Genomic DNA, 17,774 nt, shown 5'->3' on the forward strand with positions numbered 1-17,774 from the left:
TGTGAGTGGGGATGTGCATGAATGCACAGCCTGGTTCCAAAAGACTCAAGGCCACGTAGGGAGCTACGGCCCAGAGATTGTGGACCCCTGATCTAGTGTATACATGTATGACCACATTTATGTACTTAAGAATAAATTTTAAAGTGTGGATATTTAAGAAAGCCCAGGTGGTAAAATCTATAAATTAAAATGGGTTTAGGATGCTAAGGTCATGTCCATGTAAGGATTCTGAAGCAGTTTTAAAACAACTTTCCTGAATTCGTCTTCATTCCACAAATGCAGCAATATTGAAGAGCTGAGCACATTTATTACCATTTCAGCTATGGTTACAAGGTTTTAGTGAGATGCGGAAAGGTGGAGTGAAACTGAACAACAAAATTAATCTACATTACAGCCTCTACATATTCATTTTCTAAAGGTTTGCCTATTCCCATACACCAATGGGAAAAATCAAAGCAAGAACATGATTAGAGAAACTTTACTATGTATCAGTATATTATATCTTATGCACTTATACAAAGTATTATTGATTGCATAACCATAATATAACCATTGGTCCAAGTTCATACAACATGCCAGACAATGATAATGCTAGGTAGCCCATAGCAAGATTTGATTACAAACATTTTAATTTATAGCATAGTTGAATGACATATTAAGCTAAACTCACATTGAGTGTACAAAACATGTTGAACTTCTCTATGGCAACACAATATATTGAATCAGAAATTAAATGTGCTAGATTCACATAACATGCTAAACCACAAAGAACTGAATTAAGGTTAAAAGCCACTGAACTCAGCATATTGTGTGAACATAGCTGATAGTTCTTTCTGATCTGGTTAGAAGCACTATATGAATCTAGCCCATGGCTTAGTATGTCAATTGAATTAATTTATAGTGGCCTCTCCCAGCAATCCAAAACTGCAAAGTTTCCACATATATCGACTAATGAAAGTGACTTCAAATATATTCCAGTAATAAAAAACGATTTATCCTCTCATTCTTTTTTGCATAATCTAGCTGGCTAGGGAAAGTTAGTTTAGCTCCAAAGAGGTACAGAGCTATTTGAGCTAAAACTAACTCCCTTAACTTCAGTAGCAACCGGTCTTAACTCTTCATGCAATATTTAGTCTTCCTTCTTGATCTACACATATTATGTATACAACCAATAACTGAAGGTTTGGCTTTGACAAAACTAAAAATAGTCAGTACCTTGGAGAGCTCAGTGCAGGAAGACACAAGCTTAGAACTTTTATTAGTAGAACTGTTGTCTAGGCCTTGTCTTGGACAATTGAGGGCTTAAGAAGGCTTAGCTCCACCATGCTTATTGCTGTCTTTAGACTTAAGTCCCTTCTGAAGTCTCAATTTCCTGCAAGACTGCAAAATTACAGAAGCTTTAGAGATAATCTTCTGAGGCTAAGTTATCACTTAATTGGAGGATGTCTTTATTTTTAAATCTTAGGTCAGGAAGGCTAAAAAGAGAAGGGTCATAGCTTCCTTTGTGCTAGTGTAACTTGAAATTAATCATTGCTGAACTCCTGACCATAGGGATATAATATAATGTTTCTTTTCTTTCGATGGATGGAAAATTTTGATGGTTCTGTATTTTTATGCTTTGGTTTCCTATAGACAGTAAAGACTGTCTCAGGTCAAGCAGTCCTTAGACACTACTTTAGTTCAAAAAAAGAAGAAAACTATACCTTCTGTGTTTTGCTGTCACTGCATTTTCAGCCAGGAAGATAGATCTTACTTATTCTCAGAATTATTTGACTCTCTGGCAAGAACTGACCCAAACACATTCCTAGCATGATTCTTAGAAGTATGCTTGTTTGGCTGACACAAGTCAAACCACATCAAAGTGGTTATATGGCAAGTATATAAGCACTATTTATCCACAGCATAGATAACAGAGGCAGAAAATTAAAACTATAGAATCCAGAAATCTTCCATTAGCACAATAAATATGACTAATGTGGAAGACTGACGCTAGAACCAGTAATTATTTATGTGTATTGACAGTATTGAAGTGGCTTATACACCACAAATTGTATTGGCATATGGAATCAACAAAAATCAGCCAGAACTGCTTGCCCTTTATAATCACTTAAAGGATACAGCAATCTTGCAAATACCAGAAAAGATTTATATTTAATATTTAATATGGCAAATACATTAACTGATATACAGTAGATCAAGTGAAATTAGTGAAAGGAGACAGTAAATTAATACAACAGGAAACTAAATCGCCCAATGTTAATAGCTGAATCCTAAAATGTGTAAATCGATAAAAATTGACGACACCTTTCTTTTTTAACCCAAAAAAATGGTTTATATAACCATTACCTCTCCAAAACCCCAACTGTTTTGATCCCTCAGAAAAATAAAATACAAACAGTCTTATTGATAAAATGGGTTGGAAGTCACAAAAAAATTTTTTGCAGGGAAGGACTGTAAATGAATTGTAGAACCTAGTAGAATTGATGCTTTCCACATAGAAAATTCTGCTCAATCCCTGACATTTCTAGGAAGAGCTTAGAAAGCTGAAGTGCTAAAGGACTGTCCTCAAGTGTACTGTCACATTGATCATGTCTGCTCATTACAATAAACCAGATTATCACTATATCAAAGGTTTTTTCATACCTTTCTCCAAAGATGTAGAATTTCAATGTAATGAAAGGTAAACAGTTAATATGCTATTCACCATTCAACCTGAACTAGCACAAAAAGGTATTATTAGGTTTGTGCTCTTGGTAGTCTGGGTGTCAGCCTCTGCTTTGCTGCTGCTTTTCGGCTGCCATTGAAACGGGGAGGGGGGCATAGTATTTGGGAGGGGAATCAATATGTACTGGAGGATTGTTATTAGGAGTTATTCTGACCATCTCTCTGCGCATGTGGAAGAAGGGAGTTTCCCGCCGAGGCCAATTGTCCAGCATTCCAACCTGATGAAGATTTTTGAAGACATCTCCCACCTGATGGTTGGGTGAATTATTATTGGACTATGAACTGGGGTGCCAAGGGGAGGGGATTGAATCATACATGATACCTATTGCTTTCACGTCTTTTTACTCAAACTCAGCTTTGCTTTGCTTCTCATCGTTTGTAATTAGTAAAAGTACACTTAATTCTGAAACATGGAGTTGAGTGGTTTCTTTCTTGAATATTAAAGGAAGAGGCACCTGACATTAAGCTGAGTCTCACCTCGCACCCAGCCTGGAGCGAATACCTTCCAAGCGGGGTGCACTCAACGGAAAAAACAATGTCTTTCCATGGCAGTGACCAAGAGGAGGATATGGCAGCAGCTGCAGCACCATCATTAACGGAAATGTTGGCTGACCTGCAAGTGGAGGAACCTACTGTTTGACCCAGGTAGACTTGGGGAGTGGGACAGAAAGAGGAACCTGAAGAACCAGTAACTGGAGTCACGATGAGGAGGCCCAGAAAACCAGCTGCTGATTGGCGTGGATCTGAAGAGGAAGATTTCATGATGTCCCAAGCCATGAAACTTCTCGGAGAAGCGTGGGGAAAACGCTGGGCTCGAGAGAGTGGTGTGGAAAGAGGGCCTGAGGAGGAAGTAGAGAAAAGGTACCCGTTGCATAGTTTAAGAGAGGCTGGGGGGACCGAAGGGGAATGTGCACAAGAAGACCCAGCACCAACCTCACCCCCTGCAGCTAGAGACATTCCGAGAGCGGGGGGGCAGGCAACGCTGAATGGCTAAGGTTCCATCCTTAAGCGTAAAATATGCTAGAGAGTCCAGAAAACTGGGGTTGTTCTTAATTCAGGTCTGGAATTATATGCAAATATATGGACCTGACCTGAATTCAGATGAAGCTAAAGTAAGAATAGTATTAATGGCTCTGGAGAAGAAGGCAGCTGAATGGATGGTTGGATTACATAATAGTGACTCCCCTCTCCTAAGAAACTTTGACGGGTTTATGGCAGCCCTGAGAAGACGCTTTGATGACCCTCTAATCGAGCGCCGGGCTAGAATTAAATTTACGACCCTTAGACAGGGCAAAAGGTCTGTGTCTGAGTATGTACAGGAATTCCAGGAATTGTCAGCTTATATGAGAGGATGGTCTGAAGAGGCCTTGTTAGATTGTTTCGCGAATGGCTTGAACAAAGAAGTTTACCAGCACGGTGTGAACAAGAGACTCCCCCGCCGCTTAGAACCTTGGTACGAGGCTGCAGCAGACGTTGAGGTTGATTTGGCCAGACTTCATTACAAGGAAGAAAGAGAAGCTGAGGATTCCCCACCTCCCACCAAATCCCCCCTCCCAAAGGTGCAAAAAGGAGGAAGGGGAGGATTCACAGGCAAATCCAAGCCTTCCGTCTGCTTCCGCTGTGGGAAGGAGGGCCACCATGCTGTGAATTGCCGAGTCAAGATGACCCACACCGCTCTGCCCCCCCGGAGAGAGAAAAAGCCTGAGAAGCCTCCTAGCAAGAAAAGGGAACCTGTTTTGACGGGGGAGGAGATTTCTCGACGCTTCGGGCCGGAGGAAGGAGGGAGCGGAAGCCCCAGTTCGTCTGACGACAGTGACTCTGAAGACACAGACTGCTGGGTAAGTTCCCATTCGGGGCCCATGCTTATCCCAGTTGAACTTAGAGTGCCCTCTTCTGGCACGCAAGAGAAACTTCTGGCTCTTTTAGACTCTGGTTGCTCATGTTGCATTATAAGCCCAGATGTAGTTGAAAAAATGGGGTTGAAACTGAAAACTTTAAAAATCCCAATTGCATTTTGCCAATTAGATGGCTCTATTGCGGGGGGCAGTCCTGCTCATTTTGCTACTGAGCCCATCAAAATGTGGTTGGGAACACACCAAGAGATGATAACTTTTATTGTAGTCCCAGGAATGGACCGTCCCCTTATTTTAGGACTCCCCTGGCTCCGTAAATGGAACCCACACATTAACTGGAGAGATGGGTGGTTATGAATTCGGTCGGCCACACCCCTGAGGGGAGGATGGAGCATCCGGAGTCAGATAAAGCTGGCCCCAAACTGGCAGCCAGAGGGCAAGAAAGAATTGAGGGGGAGGAAAGGATCCCGAAGGAATATTGGGACCTGAAAGATGTTTTCAGTGAAAAATCTTCTGATAAGTTGCCCCCTCACAGGGCCACCGATTGCACCATTGATATTCTACCTGGGGTGAAGCTCCTGAAACCCCAAATTTATTCAATGACCCCTAGGGAGATGGACGAAATGAGAAAATTCATTGATAAAAACTTGGAAAGGGGCTTCATTGAACCAGCGAGACCCAAAGTAGCAGCCTCAGTGTTATTCAGAGAGAAGAAGGATGGCTCCTTTCGTTTATGTGTTAATTTTAAAAATCTTAACTGCATTTCTGCCCAAAACCTCTATCCTTTACCACTGATGAAGGGCATGCTGGCGCAACTAGGGAAGGGGAGGATTTTCACTAAATTGGACCTGCGGGAAGCATACTATCGGGTCAGAATTAAGGAGGGGGATGAGTGGAAGACTGCATTCAATTGCCCCCTTGGTTGCTTCCAATTTCGAGTAATGTCGTTTGGCCTCCAGGGGGCACCAGCGGTCTTCATGCAATTAATTAATGAAGTTTTACATGACCATCTTTACAAAGGCGTGATGGTCTAGCTAGACAATATCCTTATTTACACGGAAATGCGTGAAGAACACGTGAAGCTTGTTCGCACAGTTCTAAAGAAACTATGTGCAGCAGAACTATATGCCAAATTATCCAAGTGCGAATTTCATCAGGAGAGGGTGGATTACCTGGGCTATTGAATCTCCCACAAAGGGATAGAGATGGACCCAGCAAAGGTTAAAGCTGTCACCGAATGGGAAGCCCCACGCACACGTAAGCAGGTAAAGAGCTTTTTGGGGTTTGCTAACTTCTATCGTCAATTTATTCCCTCTTTTCCTAAAATCGCTCTACCAATCACTAACTTCCTAAAGTCAAAAGGAGGGGCAAAGCCCAAACCTAGCAAACCTTTGAACTGGACTATGGAGTGTCAGGCTGCTTTCGAGAAATTGAAACGCCTGTTTGCAGAGGAACCGGTCCTAAAACACCCAGACATGGACGCACCTTTTGTGGTCCAGGTTTATGCTAGTGATGTGGCAGTGGGGGCAGTACTGCTTTAGGCAAATGCACAAGGGAAATTACAACCCTGCGGTTACACCTCTCGCAAGCTAACCGACACTGAGAGACGCTGGGCTATTTGGGAGAAGGAAGCTTTTGCTGTTCATTGGGCTTTGATGACCTGGTGTCACTTTCTAGAGGGCGCAAAACACCCTTTTGAGGTGTGGACTTACCACAAGAACTTAGAGGCATTGAAGACCCCCAGACCTCCCAAACAGATGCGCTGGGCACAACATTTCAATAGGTTCAATTTTACTTTGAAATACATTCCGGGAGGGAAGAATTTTATGGCTGATGCTTTGTCCAGGCTTCCGCAGTACAACAGTTCAAAGCTCAGTGTTGTCCAACCTGTCATATCCACAAGAAGTCTGGCTGCTCCTGCTGTCACCAGGAGTCAGACGACCTCTAAGTTAGAGGTCACACAGGACTTTGTTTCTGAACTCAAGGGGGCTCTTACAAATGATGAGTGGTTCCAGCAACATATTTCATTTCATTTATTAAATTTATAGGCCGCCCAATCCCGGAGGACTCCAGGCGGCTTACAACGAAAGAAGAAAAAAAGAAAAGCAAAATAAGTAAAAAAAATAGTTTAAAATTCACAACACACATACGTTCTAATCGGGGCTGGACCTTAATACTAAGGTCAACAGCCCCAGGCCTGCCGGAACAGCCAGGTTTTAACGGCTTTCCTGAAGGCCATGAGAGTGGGTAAGGTCCAGACTTCTGGGGGTAGCTGATTCCACAGGGTCGGAGCAGCCACAGAGAAGGCTCTCCTCCGGGGTCCCGCCAGCCGACACTGTCCGGCTGATGGTATCCAAAGGAGGCCCACCCTGTGGGATCTTATCAGCCGTTGGGAGGTGTATGGCAGTAGGCGGTCTCGCAGATAGGCTGGTCCTAAGCCATGTAGGGCTTTAAAGGTAATAACCAACACCTTGAATTGCGTCCGGAGACCAACTGGCAGCCAGTGCAGCTCGCGGAGGACAGGTGTAATATGGGTGTATCTCGGTACACCCAATATTGCTCGCGCAGCTGCATTCTGGACTAGCTGTAGTCTCCGAACGCTTTTCAAGGATAGCCCCATGTAGAGCGCATTGCAATAATCGAGCCTTGAGGTGACAAGGGCCTGAGTGACCGTCTGAAGTGCCCCCCTGTCCAAGTAGGGCCGCAATTGGTGCACCAGGTGAATCTGGACAAAGGCCCCCCCTGGTCACAGCTGACAGATGATGTTCCAGTATCAGCTGCGAATCCAGGAGGACCCCCAAATTGTGAGCCCTCTCTGAGGGGTGTAAATTTTCACCCTCCAGGATCAAGGACGGACTGTCTGAACTGTCCCTCGAGGGCAACATCCAAAGCCACTCGGTCTTGTCGGGATTGGTTTCTTTCTTGATTATTAAACGAAGAGGCCCCTGACACTGGGACATCGAAGTACATCTTACACATTCAAAAGGTAGGTAACATTGGCTTTATGGCTTTATGAATAGCAGGATTAATTTGCAATATGATATTTAATTCTCAAATCTTAAGCATAACCTGATATTCAAGTTTAATTTCTTGCTTTCTCTATATTACTTTTTTTCATCAAAATATTTTTAAATCTCTTGAGGAGACTGGTAGATTAAAGCCCTATTAAGATAATAACTAGTTTTCTTTCCAGTGGAAATAATGCATGTGGAATCAGACTAGTGAGAGGCAAAGAGTTAATAGCTCTTGTTCTCTTTTCACCAAACAAATATGAGCTTCTTAGTCTAACAATCCATTCATGGAATTGTTAACTCTCTGAAAAGCATTATATCTAGCTTTGTCCTGAACTTTTGTTTAAAAATAAAACTAAATGATCAAGATTTATTCTATTTTTTTTAAAGAAGCTCATATTTGTTTGGTGGAAAGAGAACAAGAGATAGTAACCCTTCAAGGTTCTAGTTGTCACCTTTAAAGCCCTTCATGGCTTGGGACCAGGTTATTTGAGGGTCCGTCTCTTGCTGGTCAAATCTATCTGACCCATCAGAGAAGGGAGGCAGGGAATGTTGTAGATCCCATCCCCAAGAGATAAACCTGGTGGGACTCAGAAGAAGGCCTTCTCCATGTTGGCTCCCCCTCTCTGGAACATCATTTCCCTAGAGATTAGAATGGCCTCCACTCTAATACTCTTCCAGATGGCACTGAAGACCTGGTTCTGCCAGTGGGCCTGGGGAACCCAGAGCAGGATGGAGCCCATTAAATGGCTCATGTGATCTGCTGTCACTGGGGCAGGGGGTGGGAGGTGATTTTGTTCAGGGGTGGGTTCTGGCTTCTGTTACTGCCAGAAGGGACTCAGGGATGTGCTTTGGGGGGGCATGCATGCACATGCGCAGTAGTGGAAAAAATTCTGTGCATGTGCAGAAGCAAAAAACAAGATTGCGACGCCTATCGCACTGCCGATACAACCGGTTCAGAGGCGTGGCTGGCCAAGTTACTACCTACTCGTCCGAACTGATTCAAACCAGTAGGAACCCATCTCTGATTTTGTTATATTGTACTATATTGATTTATTTGATTTTTTTCTTAGTTTTTATTGTTTTAAATGTGTAAGCCACCTTGAGTCACCATGAGTGAATAAGCAGTAATATAAATGTATACACACACACACACACACACACACACACACACACGAGTACACATGTGACTCATTCAAATGAATCGATTCTTTGTCTAATTTTCTTGTGAAGAGAATAGGGGAAGAAGAAAAAGAACTATAATTCTTTTTCTGGAACAATAAGAGCGATTCCCCCCAAAGGGCCTTCTGTATTTCATAAGATAAAACTGTTCTAACAAATCTAAGTATTGTAAGAACACTGTTCTTACAATACTTGGGTCTTAATTTACTCAGATGTTAATCTCTCTGAATTCAAGTAAACTCTGCACAAGATTGCAGCCTTAAATCAAGACAGAAAAGGAAGAGAAGGAAATTGGAAACAGGATGTCTGCCTTCTCCAAAAACAAAATCAGTTAGGAAAACATGACACTGAAGGTAAGTATATCTCTCCAGAAAAGTTCAATGAATTGGATTGAAAGCTCAAATAGTCTAAACCTATCTTGCCTTATTAGATGTGGAGGGACAAATTATGATTATGTAACAAGATAAACACAGATAATAAAACACCAATTTATTTTCAGCCAAATGCAGGAAACAATTGTGAAATCCTCTCTCATCACCCTAAAAGCACAACTTCTGACTACTATTCCCATAGCAATGAATAAAATATATGGTCTAAAACAGCCACTTAAAAAAAAAAAACTTACAAGACAATCAGCTGTCTTTTTTTCTTCTAATACTACATCTGGCTGACTCAATAGGCCCACCCATCTTCAACAGTATTTAAAATCAAATAATCATTTTCAGCTATCAAATTAGCCTTCATTTAGATCTATGAACAAATAATCTATAAAATAACAAATAAAACTAAAATCAACCAAATATCTGCTTCAGTATTCCTCAGATCTGTGGTTGTGCAATTGTGGGTCACTAAACTTTGAAAAATGCAGATAGTAGATCTTTCTACACTTTCATCTTTAAAACCAAAGTAGTTCACCTTTTAAAAAATTCTTATAGTCTCATTTCAGCTTGTTTTTCAATCTGCTCCATTTCTAAAATGCCTTGCTAGGTTTTCATTTTTTTATTGAATTATTTTGCATATACTCCACATCAGCAGCAATCCTTAGCACAAATTTGCACATTAAGAATTGATTTCCAGTATAAATATCTGAGTATTAAAGACTTAGGGATAAATAGATCTCCAGCTCAATGAAAACCTATCTTCATATTGTACTTCCTATTGGTACTGTGATTTCCCCCAAATAAGCGCTTGGACTTATTTGGGGGGAGGTCTTATTATTTATGAGGTGCAGGAGGCGGTGAGCTTCCGGGGGAGGGGCTCGCCGTCGTCGGCAGCTTAACAGAGCTGCCCCCAGAGTTCTGGTTCGTATATCTACTTAACATCTATAGATATCTCTTTTTTCAGGTAAGAAAAAAGCAGGGAGGGACCCAGACGGTTAGATCCTTCTTTGTAGTTTGCAGTTTGTTTTTTTGGGCTGTAAACGGAGAAGGAGGATCACCTTAAGCTGAGTCATTTACTCCGGCCAGATCTTCTCAGCTGTCTTTTTTTCAGCTCAAGGCGAGGAATCCCCCCCCCCTCAGGACATTCTTTTGAAACTAAGCCATTGAAAATAAATATGAGCAGAGACCAAACCTGTGAACTTTTCTTTATTTTTTTTTCCTATCAAAATACCAGCTTCAATGTTATAAAAAACTCCTTTGTTTAATTGTTTTTAAAATGGTGACTTTTTAGCTTCCGCATTTGCTATAACGATATATCTCCAACTTCCTGGCACAGAATCAAAGGAATAACTTCTCACAATTTAATTAGCTCCCTTGAAGATTTTTTCTTATCAACCTCTAAAAATTTACTGAAATTACTTTATTTGAAACTAACGTGAGCAGAGACTTTGTTTGCTTCCTTTCTATAATGGCACCGAAATCAAGATTGGGGAGACGTCTTCTTAGCAATACATCTCAGGCATTTGCTACAAGGTCGCAGCCCTTGCCTTCTACGCCCCCTACTGGAGATTTGTTAACGAAAGAATTTCTTTTTGAGATTCTTAAAGAATTTAGAGAGGAGATGAAGCAACTTATTACAGACTTATGTGATAAGCTTGATACCAAGATTGCTCAAACAAAGGAGGATATGGTCGGACTTGTAACTGTATTGACAGATTATGTTGCGGGAATGGAAGATAAGTTGGAGCTCCTGGAGGAAGCCAACACCAACCTGACATCTAAAATTGAAGTGCTGCAACAGAAAGTTGAAAACGCAGAAAAACAACTTGTTATGACAAACTACAAAAAGATGGAGCTTGCATTAAGAGTTAGGGGATTGCGTGAAAACGAACAGGAGAACTTGAAACAGATTTTTTCAGAGGCTTTCAGTCGTTTGGTGGGAAGTCCGGGACTCAACTTTGATTGGCAGATCCAAAAAATCTACCGTCATAATTCGTGGGTGGTGAAACAGAGACAGCTCCCGAGAGATGTAGTTATATATTTTGCTACAAGAGAATCCAGAAATGCGATATTACAAGAGTTTTATAATACCAGGCTGCGAATTGACGGATAGGACTTGATTGTTTTCAAGGAAATACCATCCCAAATGTTAAGAGCCAGGAGAGACTATGCTTTTTTAGTTAAAGAACTCAGAAATCGTCAAATACAGTATAGATGGGATGCGCCATTTGGTATTATAATTACATTCGGTGAGCAAAAATATCGTCTCAACTCTGTATGGGAAGCCCGAGATTTTTATTATAAGACCCTAAAGACGGGACATCCTGAACCACCTGGACCCGGAGAAAGACAAAGAGAAGGACAAGAGAAACAACAAAGCACACAATCACAAGACAGGAAGTATCGCTTTCCCCTCCCGGAAGAGCAGAGGACCAGAGAACAAGGACCTAGCCGTGCTCCTAGACGAATGGAAATAAGGTGGATCGCAGCAACATCTATGATTATCAGCCATTGATTAAGGAGATATCTACGAAACCATTATAAAAGAGAAAGTAAACATTTTGCTATATCAAACAGCTCAAAAACGACATAACTTTTCTGTAAGAAAATTATATTAAATTAACTGATCCAAAATATTTGCTTAACTTTGAACTTGGCCAATATTTTGTGACTTTTGTTTTGCATAAAATGGTATAGTTGTATACCGATGTAGAGACATTTAGGCTGAAAGAACTGATGCTGATCTCTTTGGAAGATATATTGTATGGGATCTAAAAAGACTTGATGGATAATTTCAAATTTTTATATAAATTACTGATGATTTACTTTCTAGGGTGAGGAGGGCGGAGATCGTGGTGATTTTCCTGGATCGCGGCCCAGTTCGGATGGAGTTGGGAGGTGTGGTGTAGACGGCAGGGTAGTAGAGGTCGAATGAGAGCTTATTTTGAGATGGAAACTTTATTGATGTTTGTAAAAATTGTTATCTGAATATACTGTTTGGAAGGATACATCCAGGGAGTTTGCAGGAGATTTAGACGGAGCATATATGAGAGGAGTACGGATGAATATAAAACATATGTATGTGTATGTATATGTGTGTGTGTATATATATATATATATATATGCATATATATATGTGTGTGTATGTGTATATATATGTATATGGATACGGACAGAGGCAGGGACGAGAAGAGCTGGAAGAGGAAATCGAGAGAAGAATTCGAGATGTGTTTAAATTGTGTCATAAAGGAAGGAGGCATAAAAGGGATAAATTAAGGGTTTAACAGACAGATATTTAGATAAAGAGATAAGGCCTCTAGCTAGAGAAGAATTCTACTTGGTTAACTTACTTGGTTTTAACATAGTCTGAAAACCTGCAAGTAATTAATTAATTGAGATTAGGACTGTTCAACTTTTTGTAGTGATAAGAAGCTGAGCTCAAAGCAGAGAGTTTATTGACTTTTTTTCTTTCTTATTCTTCTTTTCTTTTACTCTTTTTTTTTTCTCTTTTAACTTTTAACTTACTTGGTTTTAATATACTCCAGACTGTGTTTGATAAAAAGTTATACCGGGTATGGGATCTGGGAAGTCGGAAGGGGGGAAGGGAGAGGGGATCATAGGGGGGAGGGGGGAAGGGAGGAAATATAGTTTATGTCAATTTTTAAAACAATAAGAACGCACCTGTATACTGTTGCTTTTTTCTTTCTTTTATAAAATAAGAAGCCGAATACATTGATGAATAGTAGAAATACACCGAAGTGAGGAGTAGAGGGGCAGATAGGGAGTGAGAGGGGAATGGAAGGAGGGTGAGATGGAAGGGAGGGGGAGAAAGGAATGTTAGAGGGGGAGGGGAAGTAGAAGAGGGGAATGTTGAAGGGGAGAAAGGAAAGTTGGAGGGGGAGAAAGAAAGGGTGTATGGAGGGTTGAAGCGTTATGTTGGTTTTGTATTTTGGAATATAAGAAGAGTTATGTTTATTGCTTAATGTTATATGGCCTCAATCTTGCACAGTATATATGTGATTATATAAAATGAAAATGAAAATGAATAAAATATTTTAAAAAGAGAGAGAGAGAGAAAGAGAGGAGAGGGAGAGAGAGAGAGAAAGCAAGGAGAGGGAGAGAGAGAGAGGAGAGAAAGAGAGAGAGAGAAAGAGAGGAGAGGGAGGCATGAACATTCATCCTTCGTAAAAGCTCTGAATCACGGCACCATCTGTAAGGACTGACTCAAAGGAGACAAGGCAGAACCCAGAGGTCTAAACCGGGGAAACGCAGGCAAGGGCTGGCCAAAAACTCCTCCAACTTCTCCAGATCAGCAGCCAAATGACCTACTCGGTCCCTGGCACAGTACGGTAGAACCAACTGCAGCATTCTGGATTTTATAAAAATTGTTGAAGTCTTCACAATGTTAGAAAAAGCAAAGCTGAAATACAGTGAATGAGAGGAAGAGTGGGAAACAGAGGAGAGAAGAAAGATGGGAAGAGAGGGATAGGAGAGAGGGTAAGGGGGGAAGATGAGGAGGAGAAGGAGGAGTGGAATGAAGAGAGAGGAGAAGGAGAAAGGAAGGGGAAGTAGAGTAGAAAAGGATGATGGAGGGAAGAAAGGAGGTAGGAGAGAGGCAGAAGAAAGAGGTGTATGGAGAGCAGAAGAGCTAATAATGGGTTTTTATCTTTCTGGACGTTGATGACGAGAGGAACAGATGTAATTACTATTTAATACAATAGGATATTGGCTATGTAATAGTATACATGTGATTGTATGTTATGAAAATGGAAAATAAAAAAGTATATTTAAAAGAAAACCTATCTTCATATTGTACTTCCTATTGGTACTGTGATTTCCCCCAAATAAGCGCTTGGACTTATTTGGGGGGAGGTCTTATCTTATTATTTATGAGGTGCAGGAGGCGGTGAGTGTGGTCACCTCATGGATGCTGCTATGTAGCAATATTTTCGGGGAGGTCTTATTTTCAGGGGAGGGGTTATTTTAACGCATATGCTCAAAAGCTCAATTGGCCTTATTATCCGGGGAGGTCTTATTTTCAGGGAAACAGAGTACTTTTGGAATTGCTCATGTGAGGTCCATTTAGAACAGCAGCTTTAGTTGATAATTACACCCAATGTCTTTTCACTATTGTATTACCATTTTCTGAACATGTTCATGTTGCTACTATATTATTACAGATCTACTCAGTGAGCCATTGAGCAACCATTCAACCATTCCCATCTCTAGAGCGCATGTGCGAGATGCAAGATGGCTGCGAGGCTTTTTTCGTCGTGAGTTTCTCCGACGAAAATGCCTAAAAAAACCTCCAGCAGCGACTCTGAACCGGAGAAAGAAGGTTTGCCCGGGATGCTTAAGTTTTTGGGGACCCAGGAAGACCAGCCAGCGGTAGGGGTTGCCACTTTGGGACGACCCTGGACAACGCCGGCTCCAGTGACTCTGGCGGCTTCCGTGCTTTTCCAGCTTTTCTGGCTGTTCTGGCTGTTTGACGGCGAGGGAAAGAGTTTCAGCCGGATAACAGCGGCGGCGCTCCTCGGAGGCTTTATCGCCTATTCCACCTCCCTGCCCTATTTACCAGCGGCGAGGACGGCAAAGACAAGGTCTTGGGGAGACCGCCCCTGTGCTGTGCAGACCGTGACGATCCCAGTAGTTTCGGAGACTCCGGTGATTTTAGTACTACTCTGGCCGTTTGATACCGAGGAGGCAGGCTTTATTCTGAGAACAGCAGCAACGTTCCCTGGCCATTTTAGTGCCTGTTTCACCTTTTCGCTTTGCCTGCCTCTGACGGTGAGATTTTGGGAACTCCCTGGGGTGGTTTTACCCCCAGAAAGAAGACCCTTGGGCTGGGCTATCATTGAGACTGCGGGTGGACAGATGATGGCGGCATTGGGCATCCTCATTGAATCCCCGCAGCATTTTTTTAACTAACAGTGCCCAGCTGGCTGTACTTCCGGTTTCTTCCCCAAACGGACAAACAAACCGACATTACTTTAGAGGATGTGGATTAGAGGACGTTACCATCATTATTATATTGGCTTTTACCCTCAGAAGGAAACTTTGGTCTGGGCTGCGGATGGACAGCTGTTGGCAACAATCTGAACTCGCACTTTAAATTTTTAACCAATTGCGCAATTATTTTTAGTTTCTTATTTCTTTCTTTCCTTTCATCTTTTTCTTCTTTCTTTGCATGGGCTATGTATGAGGTACGTATGAGATGAATGAATGTCCCACTTTTATGATCATATTGTTGTAAATTTTGTGTTTTTTAACTTTTACGTGGGGACTGTTTGGGGGAGTGTATGAGTATGTGTGATTCGGAGGACCTGCCGGGAGTTGCGGGGGCTACGGGGGTGGTTGAGGGGACCAGAGACACGGGAGAGGGTCGGGGTATTGCGGTCGTAACAGGGAGGGGCAGATACGGCGGGGACTTTAGGGCAGGCCATTACCGGGGAAGGAGGGTTCGCTACATTACAGAGATCCCTCCTTCCGGCCCTAGGAGTCCCACTCCAAGACCAGATGGCGCAAGTAGTCAGGACCCTGGTCTCAGGCTGTTGTCGCTAAATGCCAGGTCTGTTGTACATAAAGCTCCTCTCGTCCGGGACTTAATTTTAGACGAGAGGGCAGACCTGGCATGTATTACTGAAACCTGGCTGGGCCCAGAGGGAGGAGTCCCCCTTGTAGAGCTGTGCCCAGAAGGATTTCAGGTGCTGCATCAGCCGAGAGCCCAGGGAAGGGGTGGGGGTGTGGCCGCTGTTATCCGGGAGTCGTTAGTTCCTCGTAGGGTCCCTGCTCCGGAGATTGTCGGGTGTGAGTCTTTGCTGTTAAAGTTGGACCTCAAGGGTCAAGTGGGTCTGCTGCTAACGTACCTGCCTCCCAACAGCGTTGCAGCAGCCCTCCCCTCGCTCCTCGAGTCGGTAGCCGAGCTGGCAATTGAGTTCCCTAGGTTGATGGTCCTGGGGGACTTTAATTTGCCGTCGCTCGGTGAAAACTCTGATGGGGCGCAGGAGTTCATGGCTTCCATGACAGCCATGGGCTTGACCCAAGTAATTCGGGGCCCAACCCATTCAGCGGGACACATGCTTGACCTTGTATTTCTCTCGAAGCAGTGGATTTGTGATCTTGGTCTGAGGGGGAGTGACACCATACCCCTGTCGTGGTCAGACCACTGCCTACTGAGGCTCGACTTCCGGAGGCCAAACCCCCACTGTAGGGAGGAGGAACCGACCAGGTGGTTCCGCCCCAGGCGTCTTATGGAACCGTCAAGGTTCCAGACAGAGCTTGGGGTTATTCCTGACACTCTCGCCCACAGTCCGGCGGAGACTCTGGCTGCTGCGTGGCACTCGGCAGCGTCGGAGGCCCTCGACCGGATTGCGCCACTGCGGCTCCTCCGAGGCGGCGGATCCCGGAGACCCCCTTGGTTCACCGAGGAACTCCGGGAGATGAAGCGCCGGAGGAGATGCCTAGAGCACCGTTGGAGGTCCGATAAGTCCGAATCGAACCGAGCAATGGTAACCACCTGCACCAGGGAATACACCAGGGCACTTAGGGCAGCAAAAAGATCCCACATAGCCACCCTGGTAGCATCCGCTGAGTCCCGTCCAGCCGCCCTGTTTAGGATAACCCGCTCCCTATTGAACAAAAGGGAGGCGGGGGAACCCTTGCAGGGCAGAGCTGAAGAGTATGCCCAATTCTTAGCGGACAAAATTGCTCGGTTTCGGTCGGACTTGGACTCCACCCCCGCAGTTCCAGCCGAGGCACAGGGGGACCAAGTAGAACAGCTCTGGGTTGAGTTTCAGGACGTTACCCCCGGGGATGTGGACAAGGCCATGAGAGCTGTAAGTACCTCCACCTGTGTTCTGGATCCGTGTCCCTCATGGCTGGTTACTAACTGCAGTGAGGTGACACGAGGCTGGATCCAGGCGGTTGTAACCGCCTCCCTTCGGGAGGGGAACTTCCCCGCCACACTGAAAGCGGCGGTGGTGAGACCCCTCCTGAAGAAACCATCCTTGGATCCAGCTGTTCTTAATAGCTATCGTCCAGTCTCCAACCTTCCCTTCTTGGGGAAGGTTGTTGAGAAGGTGGTGGCCTTCCAGCTCCAACGGTCCTTGGAGGAAGCAAACTATCTAGACCCCTTCCAGTCAGGCTTCAGGCCCGGTTACAGCACAGAAACCGCTTTGGTCGCATTGATGGATGATCTCTGGAGAGCCAGAGATGAAGGACATTCCTCCATCCTGGTCCTCCTTGACCTCTCAGCGGCTTTCGATACCATCGACCATGGTATCCTTCTGCGACGACTGCGGGAGGTGGGAGTGGGAGGCACCGTGCTACGGTGGTTCTCCTCCTACCTCTCGGACAGGTCGCAGTCGGTGTTAGTGGGGGGGCAGAGATCGTCCCCTAGGCCCCTAAATTATGGGGTGCCTCAGGGCTCGGTCTTATCCCCCCTACTATTCAACATCTACATGAAACCGCTGGGAGAGATCATCCGCAGGCACGGGATTAGATACCATCAATATGCGGACGATACTCAATTGTATCTGTCCGCCCCGTGCCAACTCAATGAAGCGGTAGACGTGATGAGCCGGGGCCTTGAGGCCGTTATGGACTGGATGAGGGTTAACAAGCTT

The 17,774-nt window shown here is 43.8% G+C and overlaps 1 protein-coding gene across 2 annotated transcripts in view; it reads right to left on the minus strand.

The window, feature by feature from the left end:
• Positions 1–17,774, minus strand: part of LOC148043639 (SH3 and PX domain-containing protein 2A-like) — a 140,945-nt gene that overhangs the window by 53,116 nt on the left and 70,055 nt on the right. The gene's annotated exons all lie outside the window — the stretch shown is intronic.

The sequence above is a fragment of the Thamnophis sirtalis genome, unplaced genomic scaffold (assembly GCF_051295495.1).
Source record: "Thamnophis sirtalis isolate CommonGarterSnake01/CBP01778 unplaced genomic scaffold, rThaSir2_p1.2 scaffold_11, whole genome shotgun sequence".
Taxonomy (NCBI): Eukaryota; Metazoa; Chordata; class Lepidosauria; order Squamata; family Natricidae; genus Thamnophis; species Thamnophis sirtalis.